The sequence below is a fragment of the Mustela nigripes genome, chromosome 2 (genome assembly GCF_022355385.1).
Source record: "Mustela nigripes isolate SB6536 chromosome 2, MUSNIG.SB6536, whole genome shotgun sequence".
NCBI lineage: Eukaryota > Metazoa > Chordata > Mammalia > Carnivora > Mustelidae > Mustela > Mustela nigripes.
Window position 1 is genome coordinate 50,018,163 of NC_081558.1, and position 21,070 is coordinate 50,039,232.

The following is a 21,070-nucleotide window of genomic DNA, read 5'->3' on the forward strand; positions in this document are numbered from 1 at the left end:
TGTTTTGAAAAAAAGAACTGGGAAATATAAAGCATAGTCAAAGGGGTCAGAGTATTCTGTTATAGTCTTGACTCTGCTGCTAGCTAAATAGGTGACCTTGGATAAACCCCATAAACTCATTAGTAAAATGAGATTCCATCTCACTTATCTCAGGAAACAACAAAAAAATGACAATGATATTAGGAATGCAAGTTTTTTGATAAATATCATCCTGTACAGTCAACTAAGGATAAAATCTCAAGGTGCCTTCTCTAGCGCTCTTATTTGGCCCACAGCAGTAGAGCTTTGTGGTTACATGTAAGGAAGGATGTTGGGAGTGATCTGCAGGGTTTAAATTCCACCTCCAACTCTGGCTATATGTGTGAGCCTAGGCAAGTTACTTAAACTGAATTATCAACCTTCTTTTCCTGATCTACAAAATAATTAGCTCATAGAGTTATTCTCATGATAGTTCCACTGATGACAAAATTAACACAACTGAGGTGATTCCAGTTCTGGACATTAATTCTAGACACGGTGTCAGTTGGTATAGTGTTTGTTTAAAAACTGAGAAATCAACTTACAGAAGGCTAACACAACAAATCATGGAAAAGGTAAAACTCCTTTCTATGCCCAGTGCCAGAATTCATCCCCAGACCTCCCGTCCTCCTCCCTGTTATCCCTTTAGTGAGCTCAAGTTCAATGGGACTTTAAAGCAGACCTTCCTTCATACCACCCATTGAAGAATGAATTGTAGCTATAAGACACTGCCCTCCAGAATGTGCATCTTGTGGGACCAAGCACAGGACACAAGAAAATCTGAAAGAAAAATTCTAAAGTCTATACACAAATACTCAAGACAAAGGAAGTTAGAAATGAAGAAGCAAGGGAATTATCCTAGTGGGATATGGGTCACTGTGGCTATACTAGACGTAATCACCATTAGGTTCTTGAATGGCTTCTGTGAAAACATTGCCCAACATATTTTATTATCTATAATCTCATTCAGAGTAAATATTGTCATTCCTTCTTTATAGAGGAGGAAAAGACTCAAGGTGATGTCTCCTGGCTAAAGTCACACAGAAGTAAGTTATGAAAAGAGAGGGATTCTGTGATAGGCTTTTACAGCCATACCCCCACACACTCGGGTTTTTAAAAGTTCGTTTGGCTGGTCACATAAAATAACTCACCCCTAAATGGTCAAGACAGTCTTCTGGACCTTGGACTATTATCTTCTGGCCTTCGTTGACCCACTAAAAGCTTCAGTTCCCAAAATCTCTAGATAAAGAGTGGTTCCAAAGGCTCCATGAACCTAAAAGAAAGAAGAGAATAATAAATGGGCAAAATCCTAATTACACAAGTAAAAAACACTGGCAGAATAAACCACTAAAAATAGGAACTACCATTTCCTAGAAAATGGGGGGAACAGAGTTTAGGCCTTCATCTTGAAAAATATAAAGCTAAACTGTATTAAAAGGAGTTAATTTAATGTTTAATAAAAACATGAGTTAAATTGCAATTATTTGATGATCATTAACAAAGAATATCTGAAATTATTTTCCAAGGAAATTACATAATCGCATGCTCATGATACCCTTCAATGTAAAGGGAATCATTTTTACATTTAAAAAAAAATGAAATTTCATCAATTTTCCCAAAGGCCTCCCTGCATCCTTTGATATTCAAATCACCAAATTATTCTCTTTTGAAGCCTATCTTGTCAGGATCCTCCTTGTCGATTTTTCTCTTCTTCAATTATTAACTGGTCTAACTCTGTCAGATCCTCATTTGTCTATTATTTTGCATGTGATTAGAGAAATTCTCCATCATCATCCCTTGATCTTTGCAAAAATCCTGCAACTTTTTTCCAAGATGTGCAACTTTTTCCAAGATGTGCAGTTTTCTTCTGAAATCAAATTGGAATATATATGTGCTATGTTATCAGACGTACCAGGGAAGGTACCAATGCTGTGGATGTAGAGAGGTGTGTTAAGTGAAGAGAGATACTCACACGGACACTAACCGTAGCGAGTGGACTGTTTAGTGCATGCTGTCATGCGCGGATGCTTTTCATCCCACTCTCCTATATAGCTGTAAACTTAGGGGTGATGGTAAGTAACACTGGGATAAAAGGATTCTCTGTAGTAGAAAGAATGGTAACTCCTAACTCGTACAGATCTCTTCACAGACAGCAAGTTAATTTCACTACCATCACCTGCTGTCATTCTAACACCATCCTTCAAAGAGAAGTGAAGCAAGTATTTTTATACACAATTTACAGATGAGGAAACAGACTCAGCAAGATGGCCATTTTTAAAAGAATTTCTTCCTAGCCTACTCTCTATCTTCATAGTAGTAGCTTTCATTTACTGTTCTCTTGTTTGGTATTGAGTACTGTGCTAAGCATTTTACACATATCACCCTATTTATTCCTGATAATTGTCCTACCAAATGATTATAATTAGGCATTATTACCTCAAATTTAAAAAGACAAAATGAAGGATAATTGAAGTTAAGGAACTTGCTGTGTTAAGTCACGTATTGCTACAAAAATGCTGCTTAACAAATGACCCCAAAATCTCAAATGCTTCCAACAATCATCATACATTTCCTATTCAAAGAATCAGTTGAAGGACTGAGTTGACTCTGGTTCAGGTTGTGGGTTAGGTTCAGAAGTGACCCAAGCTAAAGTTGCAGTAGGTATCTGGGACAAGACCTCCTCATGACATGTCAGCAGTGCATGAGTCTATGTTCATGTTATGTCCCCCAACTTATCACTCTCCTAAATGAGTCAGAGGGTAAATACAAAGTCAATGGAATAAGGATGTAGAATTTGTCTACTCGACTAGGAGGCAGTGCAAACTCACAGGATTAAGAATACGGGTGGGCAATCCTATTACAGGTATGGAGTGGCATACAGGGCAACAGTTAAGCATCTTCAACAACAGACTTACTTTACCACTGGCCCAACTTCCCCTAATAAGTTCTGGCTCCAGAGCCCATGCTGTTAACTACCTCAGGGTACTTCTTTGAATCTGCACCTAATGCACAAAGGTGAATCTTCATGGTCATGTTGATATATCACTATTTCCTCCTGACCAAAGTTGTTTAGCACCTGTTGGCTGAACCCTCTTGATCCTCCTTTGTATATCTGGCCCCATATAGCTGAAAAACTGACCCAGATCTGGGTGATTATGTATCTTTCATACAGCAGCTAAGTAGGAGGCAAAGATTTCTTCCTGTCCTGAACTGACCTGTATTGAAATAGCAATTCTCAGTTCACAAAGCATTTTCATAGGTCTTATTTCAGTGGGTTCCTCTCCCCTTAATTTTAGGGGGTAGACATTATTATACAGATTTGCAGATTTAGAAGGCGAGGCTTAGCAAGAAAAAATAACCCTCCAAATGCATAGCCCATGAGCTCCATGGTCCTGATGTGACCTGCAACTTTCTGTTTAATGTACTTTTAACATTTGGGCAAGAAACTTAACTGGAAACTACTACAGATGACCTCATTTAAGCTTTATAGCAGTGAAATGGGCAAGATGCTCTTAACCCTTTCTGTACATGACAAGTTAGAACAATTGTTTCAGGTCATATGTTAGGAAGTGGCAAAGCCAGGGTCCAGCCCAGCTGTGTCACTCCACTGTCTATGCCTTTAAACTCTGCACTATTTTGTTTCTTCTTTCATTCTTGTCCCATCTCTCCGCTTAGTAATCAGCTGCCAAGAGCTAGATGGTCTCTTGTCTTGAACCCTTGTCATACAGTCAAACCATGGTCTGGTTCCTTGTCTCCAGGCTCCAGGTCCCTCATCTTCTTGACTCCATGCCTTAATCTCTCTTTTCTTTCTTTTCTAAGACACCTGTTTGCTCCCATGCTTTTTAGTTCCATCTGGATCAATTGCTTTCTGACCCTCAAGCCCACTGGCTAGATTCTGATGCCTGCTGCCTTCATCCTGCCACAGAAAACTCTCCCTTCTTAATGTCTTATTTTAAGGCATTTCTGCTTTTACAATTCTATCAATTTGGGTTGGAATGGCTTAGGATTCAACTTTGAGACAAAGAGGTTGACAAATATGTTTACAAGAATAAATCTATCATTGCTGCTTTTGTCCACAATGTATCTCACATATTTAAATTGTTCTTTTTAAATTTACATATAATAAAATTAAATATTTTTAATGTACAGGTTGGTGGATTTTAACACACAAATTAGTTTGTGTAACTACTATCACAATCAATATACAGAACCATTCTATCAACCCCCCAATCTTCCCCCTGTTTTCCCTTTATAGTTAAACTCTTCTTCACCCCTAACAATTGATAACCACTGAGAAGTTTCTCATTACTATAGTTTTGTGTTTTCAAGAATGTCACATAATTGGAACTGTATAATACATAACCTTTTTTTTATTTTAAAGATTTTATGTATTTATTTGACAGAGAGAGATCACAAATAGGCAGAGAGGCAGGCAGAGAGAGAAGGGGGGAAGCAGGCTCGCCACTGAGCAGAGAGCCTGATGTGAGGGTCGATCCCAGGACCCTGGGATCATGACCCGAGCTGAAGGCAGAGGTTATAATCCACTGAGCCACCCAGGTGCCCCAATACATAACCTTTTGAGACTGGCTTCTTTCTCTCAGCTTAGTACCTTTGAGATGCATCCAGGATGTTGTATGTATCCATAGGTCCTACATTCTTAGTGCTGAATAATATTCCATTGTATGGATGTACCACAGTTTGTTTACCCACTCACCTGTTGGAGGACATTTGGCCAGTTTCCAGTGTGGGGTGACTGTGAGTAGAGCTGGTATGAACATTCACATGCAGATGTTTGTAAGAACAGAAGTTTTTATTACTTTAGGATAAATCTTTAGGAGCAGATTGCTGGGTCATATGGTAGCTGTGTTCTTAACTGTATTAAGAAAGTGCCACAGTTTTCCAAAGTTAGAGGTAGTTTTCATATCTACCAGATTGCGGTTTTATTACAGGCAGATGCTATTACAGTGTTATGTCTGCTCTTTGTTCCTCCAGATCCATTCTTGGCTCTTCTTCATTTTTCTCCATGCTCAGAAGACTGGTGTCCATGGTTGCACCAACTGCCTCCCTTGTCTTATTGCTTCCATTGGATTTAGCCTGTGAAAGACACTGTCAAGATTGCAGAGGGCAGAAGAAGGATGTCGGGATTTATTTGCCTGATGCTTCCCTTTTGGTCGCCAGAATTGCTACCTCTCTCTAACGTAGCTGCTGCTTCTTCCAGGTCACACATTTTCTTTCATTCCTTCACCTCCATCAACCTACTCCTGGTCACCAGGAGTCAATGTGCTGTCCCTGGTCATTCAGGATCTTAATCTTCCCAAAATAGTGACTTCCTTCCTTCCTATAAAATAGGAAGATCAGTGAGAAAACAGAGGCTCAACGATAACTTGTCTAAGGTCACATGGCTGGTAAGCAGCAAAGCCAAGATGAAAATCCAAGTCTTTTGACTCTTATTCCCATGCATTTCCCAATAAACAACTGCACCCATTTGTGTCAATGCTCTTATTACATATCTACTGCATATGCTGGAAGCATTAAAATAAATTAGCAAAGTCTTGAATATATGATTCACATCTTCTGAGCAGATTGACTGTATCAACATAGCTTTTTTTATTATTTATTTGATTTTGTTTCTTAATTCCTAATACTTGCGGTACTTTCACATCAATTCTAAGCTTAATAAAAATGATCAGAATTTCTGAATAAAACATGGGAAAACTAAATAAAATATTTTCCTTTTAAGTGAATATTGTGTGATGGTAATGTACCCCATACAATGAATTGAATAGATTAATAATTTCATTTAGACTTTACATATTTCAAATAAACATCTACTCACATAATTACCAATGGTGAAACTGAAAGCAACTAATCTTGTTTAACCAAATAACCAGTGCTTACTGCTGGTCTGGTCTTACCACCTTTAGGGAGAAACATAAATAGAGGTCCAATGGAGAGCTCTATATTCACATTCATCTATTCATTCCTTTGCAAATAACTATTGACTTCATTTAAGCCCCTTACCCAAGGTCTCTCTGCTAGTAAAAGGAAGAGCAACTTCTCTTGATTTTCACATCAGGAATCTATTTGCTATGTGAGTGTCATTTAACACCAGGACTCCTGAGATGCACTCTTAAGGGATCTTCTTAGGTGCTCTTTAGGGAGTCCAACAATCACAATTTGTCCAAGAGTGGGGGAGTTTTCCCAAGATGTGGGACATTTAGCACTAAAACTGGAAAAATCCTAGACAAACTGGAATGAAAGGGTCATCCTAACTAGACAGCATATGTTTGAATTCAATTATAAGAAGGATGATGATGATTCAGTACACACACACACACACACACATATATATTCAGAGTCTACTGGAATTATGCAAACAAAATTATTTGTAGCTTCAATTCTCTTCCCTACCACATCTCTTTCCCTTTATCCCTAAATGCAGAGGAGTCAGAAGCAGCAGGCTGAGTTGGGGAAAATGTGGAGAAAGGAGAGCAAATTCCTGCCTGCATTTCCTTTCCTATGGCTGGTCAGTGGAATGCAAGGCAAGTGTAAACCCAAGTGAGCAAACCAGCTGTGAACTGATGACAGACTAGACTCTTGAATTTTCTATCTCTGAAAATGATATCTGAGTATCTGAAACCAACCAGAAAACTAATGGAATCTGTTTAACACAGTATCTTGGAACAAAGAAAGGAATTCAACAGAAGATATCTGAAGGCAGAGTTGGGCATAAAACAAAGCCATTTCTTGGCTGTTCCCTATCAAGACCAGCCCGCTTAAAAAAGTAGTTTGGCGTGAATTCCCAGAAGTGGAACTGCTGGATTAGATGGTAGCTCTATTTTTAAGTATTTGAAAAGCCTCCATATTGTTTTCTACAGCAACTGCATCATTCCCACCAAAAGTACATGTGTTCTAGTTTCTCCACATCTTCACCAACACTTATCTTTTTTTAAAGTTTCTATTTAAATTAAATTAAATTTAATGAACATATATTATATTGTTAGTTTCAGAGGAAGAATTTAGTGATTCATCAGTTGCATACAACACCCAGTGCTCATTATTTCAAGCGCCCTCCTTAATGTCCATTGCCCAGTCACCTCATCCCCTCACTACCTCTCTTCCAGCTACCTTCAGTTTGTTTCCTATAGTTAAGAGTCTCTTATGGTTTGCCTCCCTGCCTGTTTTTGTCTTATTTTTCCTTCACTTCCCCTATGATTATGTTTTGTTTCTTAATTTATATGTGAGTGATATCATATGGTATCTGTCTTTCATTGACTGACTTATTCTGCTCAGCACAATAATCTCTAATTCCATTCATGTCATTGCAAATGGCAAGATTTTATCCATTTTGATGGCTGAGTAATATTCCATTTTATATATATACCACTTCTTCTCTATCCATTCATCTGTCAATGAACATCTGGGTTCTTTCCATAGTTTGGCTAACATGGACATTGTTGCTATAAACATTGGGGTGCATGTGCCCATTTGGATCACTATGTAGTCCAATTGCTGGGTCGTAGGATAGCTCTATTATCAACTTTCTAAGAACTCCATGCTGGTTTCCAGAGTGGCTGCACCAGTTTGCCTTCCCATCAACAGTGTAAGTTCCCCTTTTTCTGCATCCTTGCCAACATCTGTCATTTGCTGACTTGTTAATTTTAGCTATTCTGATTGGTTTGAGGTGGTATCTCATTGTGGTTTTCAATTAGCAATAATTGCGCCTAAGATAAACCTCATTAGCTACAATACTGCCACTGTGCAAAGCTTCATTGTGGTTTTGATTCGTATTTCCTTGATGCCAAGTGATGTTGAGCATTTCTTCATGTGTGTGTTAGCCATTTGTATGCCTTTGGAGAAGTGTCAGTTCATGTCTTCTGCCCATTTTTTTCTTGACTGGATTTTTTTGTTTTGTTTTATTTTCTGGGTGTTGGGTTCGATTAGTTCTTTATAGATTTTGGATACTAGCCCTTTATCTGATGAGACATTTGTAAATACCTTTTCCCATCACAAGGTTATTTTCGTTTGTTGACTATTTCCTTAGCTATGCAAAAGCTTTTTATCTTGATGAATATAATAGCTATCTTAACAGGTGTGATGGGATATCTCATTATGGATTTGATTTGCATTTCCCTGATGATAAATGATACTGAGCACTTTTTCATGTACCTGTTGGCCCTTTGTATGTCCCCTTTTGCAGAAATGTCTATTCAAGTTTTTTTTATTAATGAGATTATTTGGATGTTTTTGCTATTGAGTTATAGGAGTTTCTTACATATTTTCCATATTAACCCCTTATCCGATATATGGTTTGCAGCATTGTTCGTAATATCCAATATACAGAAACAACAAAAATGTTCATCAGTGAGTGGAAGAAAAAAGAAAACGCAGTATACACATACAATGGAATACTATCCAGTTGAAAAATAATAATCATGCCACCTACCATCTATCCTTGAATTCTGAAACCTTATTATATCTGGTCTTTTATTAGATTTCCAGTTAATGCTGGGCCTTTCCAAATTGACTCTCTGCTCCTTAAAGATAGATGTTGGTCTGTCTCTATTTTGTTCACCCCACAATGTCAGGATATGGATGAACACTTACAAGGTACTCAGTAAGTACACAGTGGCTCTTAGCTCATGAATCTGTCTGAGGTAGGGAGTTGCGACTTCTCCATTATCTTTGCCAACTGCACCTGGGGAGCACTTAATTCTGAACTCGATGCCAGCTGAATCTCTAATTAAACTAAATTACTCAGATTCTAACAAGGCCTCCACATACACATGGAGCCATAGAGTCCTCAAGCAATGGGTCTCAGACTGTGTCTCCCAAAGTCCCAGGGTTCACTGCAGAATCTCACAAACTAAGGAGACAGAGAAGCTTGGTGGAGAGCCAAAGGGGAGATTTTAAGTTTTCTCATCTTTCCTTTAAGCCAGGCAGCTGTTCTCTCGGTTCTATACTTTAAGGTTTCAGGTTAAGATTTTAGAGGTATTTTCCACTTTACATAAAAGGGAATTACCCAGATAACAGAGGGAATCAGCGGCTAAAAACAGACATGAGAATGCTACCCATGAGAAAACTATAATGATAATCTCCTTCAAGTGGAATATTTTCTAAGTTTCTATGTGATCTGAGCCTCACTTTCTATGAAAACAACAGTCCCCAGAGCCCTCTCTGTATAATGTATTCTACAATTTGGCTCATTTGGCAGCATTATTACCATTTAAAAAGTATAATTTAATAGTCATCAGTAGTGACTTGCTGAGTATCTCAGTGTGTGGGCCCATGCGTGTGAATTTCCTTATGGGTGTGGGCTTAGGTGTCTCTTCCATACAGGTAATCATCCTGTCATCAAGTCTGTGTACTGCCGCACTTACCCGCAGTAATCACGGCAATATCAGTAATAAGCAGAACACAGAATAGATATTTTGGGGGAAATAGACACATCCAAGACTTTATAAAAATTGAATGATCTCTAGTATTTGCATTTGTTTTTCTGTGTATGTGGTTTCTACTTTCATTGGCAATGCCTTTTTTTTCCCTTGATTATTATTTCTGGTTTTTCGTCACATATAAGTTTATAATACCATTTTTCCATTTCACAGTCTTACGTGCTGAATCACTGAAAACATAAGATTAAACCAGCGAAAGAGAAGAAACCTATTTTAGGAGCTGTAAAACAGGGGATATAGAAGATCTTCTAGGACAAGAGACACTGGTTTTTCCCAAGAAGCGTTGTTATTAATCTAACAATGAAAAGATATTTTCCAGACCTAAATGTTCATAATGGAAAGAAACAGAGAGACACACACACAGAGCAACAGATCACTGAGAAAGAAGTTCAGAAATCATGAGGGAAAGTTGGTGAGAAAAAAGCATGAGTCTTAGAGCTTATTTAAAGGAAAAAATTATTTAAAGGAAAATACTTGGGGCACCTGGATGGCTCAGAGGGTTAAGCCTCTGCCTTCGGCTCAGGTTATGATCTCAGGGTCCTGGGATCGAGTCCCACATCGGGCTCTCTGCTCAGCAGGGAGCCTGCTTCCCCCTCTCTCTCTGCCTGCCTCTCTGCCTACTTGTGATCTCTCTCTGTCAAATAAAAAATAAAATCTTAAAAAAAAAAAATAAAGGAAAAAGACTTGCCCTCACAAACCATTTTTTTTTCACAAACCATTTTTAACCTCTTTTGGTCCCTATATTTTTGCTACTAAATCTATTGAAGACCCAACAAAGCATTTGTTTATGAGAGCTGTATCTTCTAATATTGACCATATTTGAAATTAAACCTGAAAAACTTAAAGGATATTTATTTGTGGAGCATAACAAATAGCATGGAGGAAATGGGGAGTTAGAGAGGAGAAGGGAGTTGGGGGAAATTGGAAGGGGAGGTGAATCATGAGATACTATGGACTCTGAAAAACAATCTGAGGGGTTTGAAGTGGCGAGGGGTGGGAGGTTGGGGTATCAGGTGGTGGTATTAGAGAGGACACGGATTGCATGGGTGTGGTGAAAAAATAATGAATACTGTTATGCTGAAAATAAATAAATTTAATTTTTAAAAAGGATATTTATTAATTTATTTTAAATAACAATAAACTTATTATATTCATAATGCATTTCTATGAAAATGAAAAAATAAAAAAGGCATTAAATATTCAAGCTTAGGTTGGTAAATATAAATTTTCCAAAATTCTAAAAATGGTTGCCTGGAGCTTCAAACTTGCCATTGGCAACTAATACTCTAGTTGTTTTCTGTTGTTGTTGTTGTTGTTGTTGTTGTTGTTTTTGAAATGACAAGCTCACTTCATTCATTTTAGAGAAAATGTCTCTCAAGTGCCCAAAACCAAATACTGTCAGTTGGTCAGTTGGTCTTTCAAGTAAAAATGGTGTTCAGTGAAAAAGCAGGTAATTCTGCTCACAGCTCAAACAACTGCCTAATAAGTATATTTCCTTAAAATAACCATTATACTATATATACCTAGTTTGCAATGGAAGTGTGTGTGCCCTGCGTATTTCTTATTTCTTTACACAGAATATAAAAATAATTTTATTTCCTCATCAAGGACAGTCCTATATGAAACTAGCATTTTTTAAATAGTGTAAATGCATGGTTTGAAGAATACAACTCCTCATATGATTTGAACCCATGGCCTTGATTTGTACTGAAGCAACATTATTCTTGTAATAGCAGAGCAAGTGTCAGTAGGAAAAAAATATGGTATCTCAGTATTACCATGAAAATATTTTTGACCTCTAGAACTCCCTGAAAGGGTTTTAGGGACCTCTAGGGCATTACTGTGATGACTACTGTCTTTAATTCTTTCCCTCTTCACTTTCCTCCCTATGCTTGTGAACAAAGCAGGTAGAGGCTTGGAGCCAAATACTAATGGACAACCACAGATAAATATAACCTGTCTCCTGTCCCCACAGATCCTAGTCTCCTTGAAAGCTCTGTCTCCTAGTGATACACTCCCTTTCTTCCCCTACTGCCCTCTGTCATTTGCAACAAAAAATCCCTAACCAAGCAGAGCATTTAAAAGACCCAAACCAGATCCTTCAGATTTTATTTCATTCCATGGATTTTCCATAGCCTATTTAATCTATTATTAATATCTATAACCTATTAGCATTGATCAATTGATCAGTATCCTCATTCCTTTTCTTATGTTCTACAACATGAGTATGTTTATAGTTTGAATTATATCAAATGTCCATTTTTGAGTGTGTCAAAAAATGGTTGAATAACATCAATTTCATGTAGTTCAACCAAATAGCCAAAGTATTATTTTCTATTATTGGAGGGGAAAAAACAAAATACATCAGCTGAAAGAAAACAGACTGTTTCCAAGTGATGGACTTTTACTCCAGTAAGAACAATTTCAGTAAGGTAAAGATCACATGACTGAAAATGTGCCTTTGTTGAAACAAAAAATTCCCTTTTGGACCATGCTGTTTTTGTTCAAATACTGAGCTCACCTGTTTGTTTTTATGACCCTATATTGTTGAGGAAGATAGATCTCCCATTGCTGGTATCCTTCCAGGTGGACATCTAGCCTCTCTCACACACCATCCCACTCACTCCTCCCCATAAGAAATTTGAGATAAAGAACAGAGCTTTATCTGGAGTCACCCCCTTTCTCTCAGGATGACAAGTTCAATCAACTCCTTCAAACTGTACCTTATACAGGGGCAGGCTCCTGGGTGGGAAGAAGAGGTATGCCGTGTTGATGCAGCATTGTCTTTGGTGGAAAGTTTTATAGTAATCTGGGATTCACAGTAAAGAATTACACCATAAAAAAAAAAAAAAAAAAAAAAAAAAAAAGGAATTACGCCATAACCACACACCCAAAGCACTTTCTGACTTCTCAATGTCTAGCTCTAAATTTGGCAGGAAAAGAAAGATTAATTTTTCCTCTTTAGATATCAACATGGTGCTGCTCACATTTATTTGCCTAATCCATAACATAATGCCTGGCACACAGCAGCCACTCAACAAATATTTGAGATACATGTTTGCAAACATTCACTCACTCAAACATTCACTCACTCAAACAAATATTTGTTGAGTGACTGAATGTTTGCAAACATGTATCTTCTTAAGAATGAGACTCTATGGCTTTATCCATGCATGACGGCCAAGGGAAGAAGTTTATATTATATACTAAGGATGTTAAGGGAGTAGGAAATTATTGAAGGTTTTAAGCAGGAGGATACATGAGCAAACTCACGTTTAAAGTGTTAATTAAATAATCACAAAGACAAATGGGAAATTGTTTCTGGTGGAGATCCAGACAAGGGCAGGTGGTGGTTAGTGGGGGAGGAGGATGTCATATGGGTCTGTTTCCACCTCATTACTTTCATGGTCTTCTTTGCAGAAATGAGATGGGGAGATTTGCATCCTGCTTGATCTCTGTAGGTGGTTGATGTTACTTTTGTGACACCTGCTTCACAATATCTGGTTGTTTGTCCTTGATACAATGAGGCTTCTCTGGAGCTTATGACAATGATGTCGATTATTTTTCCCAGAGGGAAAATAAAATTGACTGTAGAATCTTATTGATGAGTTTTGGCTATCTGCTTCTCGGAGATAAAAAGCTTTCCACACATTATATGACTGGCAATTTAAACACTTTTTCATAGTCATTGTGGTCTAGTGATCATGGATGTCATCTGGGGACAAACCATTTATTTGTCTTTGCCTTCTGCCTCAGAACAGCTCTATAAACAGACTGATGGAATATTCCAGATTTGGAAAGGGGTCTTGAGGACCTACTGTAAGATTTTAAAGGTAACTTTACTTCTTGCCACCCTTAACTGCAGAATAGGTCTATGGTCTCTTTACCATTTTTAGTAAAGGCCACATCATCTACAACATGGAAAGAAGTGGGTATCAGCCTACCCAACTAAATCCCAGCTGGGTTAATCTTGACTGTAGGGTGACAGAGGTTGGCAAATCCCATCTTTGCATCCAAATTGTAAGAAAAACTTGAAAATGGAATTAAAGCCAATAGTGACCATGAGTAAATGAAAATAGGTTTGACATCGTCACAAACTGATGGAGCTATCATACAAAACGGTGAAGAGGAAGCACAACAGCTATTGATACTGTTTTCCCCCACAGTCCCCAAGACTTCAAACTTGTATTCCTGATGAAAATTGATAGGGTTTAGATCACGCTGCCAGTAAACACAACACAAGTGAAACCACACCATCTTTCCAATCTCCAGCATAACAGAACTAAGTATTCTCTTTTACCAGGGCCATATTCAGCAGAGAAATGTTTGCTTACAACTCCAGTTGTTCAATTTTTTGCATGGATAAGCCATAGAATCTAATTCTTAAGAAGCTAAACACTTGCAAACACTATTCATTCAATAAATATTTATTGAATTGATCTTATGTGCCAGGCATTATGCTATAGATTAAGTAGATAAATATTCACAAAGCACATACAGTCTGTGATCTCAGAATTACATATAATTCAAGCATGTGCAGAAAATTGCCTATAGAATATAGATGTCACAAGAGCAATTTAACCTATCCAATTACACAGATGAGAAAACTGAGACCTAGGGAGTTATTTTCCTAGCATCACACAGTAATAAACAAGAGCATTGGAGATGATAATAAGCACCATTAATCTTTACTGAGTAATAACTATGTGCCAAGTACCTGGTAAGTAAGTTCTTCACTTGGGCTATTTTCATGAATTTTTATACAATTTTTCTCAAATAAAAAGAGTGAGGTATAAGTTCATAGAGTAAGGTTTATCTAGGCAGGGTGACTTGAAAGAAAGTGCTCCTAGTTACTGTCACACTGCTAACATGTGTCATCTCAGTGACACATGCACTTATCACCACCTAAAGTCCAACACCTGCTAATATCCACAAAACTAAGGGAATTTAGCCAATGTATAAAGAAATGGTGATACAGAAACCATCTACTTGCTTACATTAAAGCCATGAATGACCATGAAAAATAAAAATTTTTGGTTTAAGGTTTCCAAAATATGTCTGAAATTTTGGTCATTGGTATATCAAGTTTTCCTGTATGAATTATACATGATGCTAGAAAATGATTATTTTTAACAACAGAGGATGAAACCAAAAGCTAACTTTCTGTAAAGGTGAATGTCCTTCATTTTACCAGAAAGCTCCCCAAGAGGGCCCTTGAAATGTTATGACTTTCAGGTCCCTCAAAACTTACATTTATTAGTACTTTAGCCAATATAGAAATGTGCCCTAAGAGAGTTAATTCTGGCTTTGAATTTCTAACTATAAGGCTTTGGGTAATTTATCTATTAGAAGCCTTTTTTCATATCTACTAAATGGAAATAAATGGAAATAATCATTCTTGACATCATAGGATTATTGGGAGAACAAGAGTGGGCATGTTCATATAACAAGAAAGACCAATGGTACATGTTGCCTCTTATACCTGTTTCCCTGAGAATGGATTTTATCTATAATAACAACACCTCAAGGTACAGTGGCTAAAATGAACAAGGGTCCATCTTTCCCATCTGATAAGAAGTCCAGAAAGAGTCTCAGAAATGTCATTGGGATCCAGTCTCATTGAATCTTTCTCTTTAGCCTTCCTTGGTGTGGACTCCATCTTGACAGCTTCAGAACGGCTCTCTATCCCAGACATTATGTTTGCATACCAAGAAGAAAAAAGAAGGGAACATGAGGTATGCCCACTGAATTCATCTCCTTGTAACAGGAAAATACTATTTCCAGGAAGTCCACTGTGTAGGGAGAGAGTTAATTTATAGTTTGCAGTGATAATTCCATTCCTATCCCATGGTTGGCTAGAACCATGCCAGGAACCATGGTACTGGTCCTTGAACAAGGAAGGGATGAAACACATTAACTAGTGCTTTACAATATTATGCTTAAAGTCCAGAATCCCCAGGAGGCAAGGTATACCAGCTTCTCTACACTGTTCATTGAAAATGTGTAGACTGATAGGCTGCAGCTGGTTTACCTGGTTTTATAGCCTAGTTGTTGTTACTTGATCAGTATTGTATAAAAAAATTTCCTCAGTAAACTTGTGCACCAGGTTCCCTAAGAACGGGCTATCTCAAAAGCATAAGGGTAGTTTATGATCTGGTGAGGAGGTACTCCTCTGAAACTGAGAAGCTGTGCCTAGATATTTCAAACCTTCTTGATATTTACCTATGCTTTCTTTATCTTTCTATATTGTATCTTAAGCCTTCATTTAAAATATATATATATATGTATCTTTACATATATAAACAGATGTATCTTTAAATATATAATCTATTTTATATATAGAATAGATATATAGAGATAGATCTCTGTAACAAGAAAATATATATATGTGTATATGATTTGTATTTACATATAGGATCTGTATGTATGGTATACACACATGCATACACACACACACACACACTTGTGAGTTGTTTTAATTATTCAACCCTGTGTAAATGTTGCAACCACCCAGTTATATCTCACTGATAATCAAATCCCATAGCAATCTCAGTTCTAGGGGATCTGGGGTGGAGACAATTTTTAACTAGTAGCATCTCTTAAACAAAACTGGAGTTCTGTACACATGAAAGAGAAAGGCATTTATCTAGTACAGGGTTCTCAAACTTCAGCTAACATCAGAATTACAGATTGTCAGGCCCCAAACCCAGAGTTTGATTCAGTGGGTCTGGGATGGGGCCTGAGAATTTACATTCTTAACAGCTTCCCAGGTGATGCTGTTTCTGCTGGTCCAGGGATTACACTTTGAAAACCATTTGCCTAGCAGAATGAAAAAGGGTAGGATTAGCTTTGCTTCATGTTTGACAGCTTCTATCTACTAGGTTGATTTTATGGTCCAAGCAAAGCAGAAAATAAATGAAGAAACCAATATCAAGCCTGGACAGGGCTTATTTCTATCTTCCTGGGGAAAATGCCACATAAATATCAATCCATTTCATTGGCTTTATTTGGTCTGGGGACCAGAAGGGTACTAATGAAGAGAGTGGCTATTTGGCCAAGGATTTTTAAACCCATCTCAGCAGTGAAGAGTGAGCCATTTGTGCCAACTGCCATAGAAGAAACACTGAGGAAATAGGACAGATGAATCCTAGGGACAGCCAGTTCTGAAATGTTATTTTCTACTGCAAAAATATGACCAAAGAGACCATGCATTCCAGAAGCTGCCAAGCAGAAGCAACAGGAAAGAGAGGAGAAAAGCTGAGAACTGATGCCCACAGCTTTGTATTTTAGGTCTTCATTTACTTCGGCATAAGGTTTGTGTTCTGGCTGTCATGGGAAGGAAATCCGGGGCTTTCCGACAAGCCAGTGGAATAGGACGCTAGACCTACCCTGACTTCACTTGAGAAATGCCAGACCTATCTCTTCCCTCCTAAATTCTAAGGACCCGTTTCCTTAAATCTTGCTTGATAAAGGTCCATGATTCCTTATCCACAATTCTAGAATCCAAACTTTCTGACAACCAAGAGTTTGTAATCTGTTTGTGGTAAAACCTGACCTGATTACATTTGGCAGCAAAGCCTGAGGTGAACTCACATAAAACTATTCATAGTCTTTAAATTTCTTACTTGGTGTGAACAGCTTTACATTTCACTGTAGAAAAATGAACACACTTGATTGTAAAGCTCTGCCCAGACATGCTGGGGAGATTTTACATAATCAGTGAAATATACATCATGTTACCTTTCAAAAGAAGAAAAATTCCAAACTCCAAAATGTCCCAGGAGCTTTTAATATGGTATTGTGGACCTGACCTTTACTTTGCCTATTCATTCTGGTTCCCATTTTTTGATGAATCTTTCTGTCACAGCCTTGCCCAGATCTCTTTCTCCTGGGGCAATTTTCCAATACATCCAGATGTTCGTGAGTTCCCTAGCAACTGGAGACGTGACGCCACTAGTCCGTGGCTGAATCCTATTTTGAACTCAGCAGGGAGCTTTGCTCAAAAAGTCCCTTCTCAGTAGTCTGAAACTCAGGAGAGAAAGTCTGAATCTCCTGACTTGACTGCTTACTTTGGGAAAATCAACTTAATCATTTAAGTCTTCCATTCCTTTCCTTAGGCCACGTTACTGGCAGTATTTTTATATACAAAGGGAAGAAACCACAGCTCAGAAAAATTAATCAACTTCCTATAACACTATCCCAACATGGTTCTAAGACATAATACTGTAAGTAGCTTGAGGGAAGAAACAGACTGTACATCTTCTGTACAGAATAGGCTGCATAATTTGCAAAGCCCTGGGAAAACAAAAGTGCAGGATTCCTTATCCAAAATACACTAAGAATTTCCAGATGGTAATGTTAGAGCTCTAAATCAAACACCAGGTGTTTTAAGTGAGAGGTTGTGCACAGGTGCACAAGTCGCTTGCTCTTGAAGCCGGCACTGCTTCTATATTCTCCATAGCACCTAATAGAGGATGACTTAATGAAATAATGTTTTAATTGAATGCCATCAGTGACAATCAATGGGAGGTAATGCCGAAAAACAACATTCACAAAGTATTACAAAGCTGTCTTCACAATATTCCTACTTTAGTACTATCCATTAGACGGTCTGCTTAACTTGCAAACTGCTTTTTTATGCGTTGAAACAACACTTCTGTAGCAGGCATATTGCCCAGGAGATGGCAACACTGCTTAAAACCTATTGGTACTCAAAGTAATTTATTATCCTTAAAGCTTTTCCTTCTTTTTATACACCAAGCTATAACCTCTTCCAGAAACCATTACCCAACACTTTCTCAAAACACTTCCTTTTGGTTGCATTGTGGATGTGATGGCATGTCCATTTGTCATGGTGAGTTTATAAACATCCAACTTTTCTTCACTGAATATTCAACTTACTCAAATACTGCCCGCTCATGACATAAAAAGCAAGCTAAACAGCCAGGAAGGCCAGAGTCTACACAATCATACCTAATTGGTAGAAAAGGTTGGTTTCATTATGAATAAGCCAGTAATGTTCAATTACCTGTACAAAGGAAAGGGAGCAGAAGTATTTAAAATCTAAAATAATGCATAATTCAAAAACCTCTTTTGTGACTGTAACATTGTCTTTTTTTCTATATTCTCATCAACTATGCTTTGCGTATGGTGCATGAAGAGCTCTATCTACACAAATATACAGGCGGTTGAGTTGGAATAAGCCAGTCTTGTCTAGTGTCCCCTTTTGGTGACCTTGTGCAGAAAGGACAGAAAGATGCTCAAGCTCTGGGAAATCTTAAATATGAATAGTCCCTGCTTCCTCACATCATGGAGGGAGAATCTGAAGTTCAAAGAGACTACTTCCTGTGTTCCTATCCATACTGGAAACTGGAATCAGATTCTTGTCTCCCCTGTTCTCCTCAAACTCGCCATCTACTGTGCTGGCCTAGGTACCCTATCGAACATAGAGCTGAGCTGTCAAGGAAACTGCTGAAAGCAGATCAGGCATCATGGTATTTTGCCTTTTGAAGTGTCCAGAAAAGAAGATTCTAAGAGTAGCAGGCATTAAGTGTAACAAGGTCAAGCTATTTACTGAATCATTAAATAGCAGCACTCCCTAGCTAAACAGCACTCTGTCAGGCACTGAAGGAGTTAACAACAACAGACAACTAGATGATAGTATAGTCTGCTTCCTCATGAAAGGAGTCAACAACCAATTTGGGAGACAACAGTGGGTTCTCACTAGACCCTAAGTTCCTCTGGAGCAAGTTCTGCCTATGTGCCTGGTTTTTGTTCTGTTTCATTTTGTTTGCTTTCTTACATGCGACAAATATCACTGGCCTGGTTGTGCAATGGGAAAGAGACCCAGCCCACCGACCACATCGTCCTAACACTATGCCTCCACCTTGTTGAGGGAAAAAAGACAACAAAGGGATCCCAAGTCAGGACCACAGTGCCAAAACCCTCAATAAGTGATCTGGTACCCCAAGGTGTGGACCTTGTGATGATCAGGCAGTTGCTGGGGGACACATCACAATGTAGGATGGAGGAGGTCTCAGGTGCCTGGAACAGCATGGTCCAACAGGTATGCCATAGCTGTTGACCAGGTCATCCATCCTAATGCTCTGCTCAAGAGGGGAGAAGTTGAGACCCAAGATGGTTCCATCCTTACACCCCACCATGTGCTTCTGCCCCCTCAGGTGGGCTGCAGCCACTGTTGGCCATTGGTTGTACCCACTAGCACCCAGTTCTCTGGGGCACTAAGGGATAGGCTCATTATCTGAGACTCAAATTGGTATTCTTGGACTCCAGTGGTCCTTAGGTCCCACCCCTACCGGCAGGTACCCAGACCCCTGCTCCACACCCTGTTCAGATGTTCTGGTCTTTAACAGCAATGCTTTTGCCTCCATTTAGGTGGCTCAGCAGGTCCCTGACAAATCTGTTGTCCCACAGCTCCTGGATCCTGACTCTGCCATCAATGAAGCCAATGAAGGTCAAGTTGTCTTCAGGGTAGAAGGCCAGGGCCTGGCAGGTGAGAACTGTACAGGGTAGCTCATCTGTCCCATGCAGGGAGGGCACTGTCAGGTCCCACACACTTAAACCAGGCAGGTTGTGGCCACCCATCAGCAGGGTTAGGCTGTTTGAGGACAGCAGGCAGGTGTATAAGTAGGCCAAATAGGTCTGTACACACAGGTTGTTCTTGTCCTATACAAGGATACTTGTCCTATACCACCTGGCTAACCAGACTCCACACTTTGACACCACCCTTGTCAGAGGTGAATGTATGTCATGTGAAGCTGCTGACAGCCATGGCCAGCACCAGTTCCCTGTGCTTTAGCATCTATATGTTCTCCATTCCATGTGGGATGGCCAACTTCTTTGATTGTCAGGGCAAGACATCTGGTCTTTTCCACATATCCCCAAAGTCCTCAGGGTCCCAGCATATGGGCTTCAGAAATGGATAGCTTCTCATAGCAGGCTTCTAGGCCACATAGGAGAGCATCTTCTCTGCTTTGGTACCTGGTTCTGTTCCCCTTTCTTAGGAACCCTCGAGTTGGGGGGTAGCACAGGTGGGATTAGAACCCAAGTGTTTTTGGTACATGGCTCCAGTCCCAAGTAACATGGTCCTGGGTCCTGGCTCTCCAGGCTTGGTGCCTGTTCTGTCATCTTGTGCTGTGGTTGGTCCACCTTCTTGAGGGTCCCAGCAAAGATCTGCCAGAGTTGTTCAGTTAGAATATCCTGCCAATAATGGGGCTCAGATTCCTAAGAAGGCTGCATGTCCAACTGGTATACTGGGACAGTGTCTGCTCCAGAGGGCTGCTTGTTCCTGTCTGATGACCTGTGGCCATGACATCTTTGAAGTGTGGTCCCTGAAGACTGGAGGGCTATGGGGTCTTGGACACTGGGGATGGGGAAGCCTCCGATCTGGCTGATCCTCAGGAATCCTGGTAAGCAGTCTCAACCAGAGGAGACTTGGCTCACCTGGTACTTCCTGGGCTGGAAGCCTAAAGGTCAACTCCAGGTCTCCATTGTCCACAGGAAGCTTTCCGCCTGCTTGTGATGTTCCTGAAGACTCTGCTGGATCTTCTGGAGTATGTAGTACATGCTCTCCATCT

At 39.1% G+C, this 21,070-nt stretch overlaps 1 non-coding gene across 1 annotated transcript; it reads right to left on the reverse strand.

The window, feature by feature from the left end:
* Positions 1-7,649: 7,649 nt before the first annotated feature.
* Positions 7,650-7,787, reverse strand: LOC132012626 (U4 spliceosomal RNA). Its single transcript, XR_009402638.1, has one exon. It is a non-coding gene; the product is annotated as a U4 spliceosomal RNA (small nuclear RNA).
* Between the last annotated feature and the right edge of the window lie 13,283 nt (positions 7,788-21,070).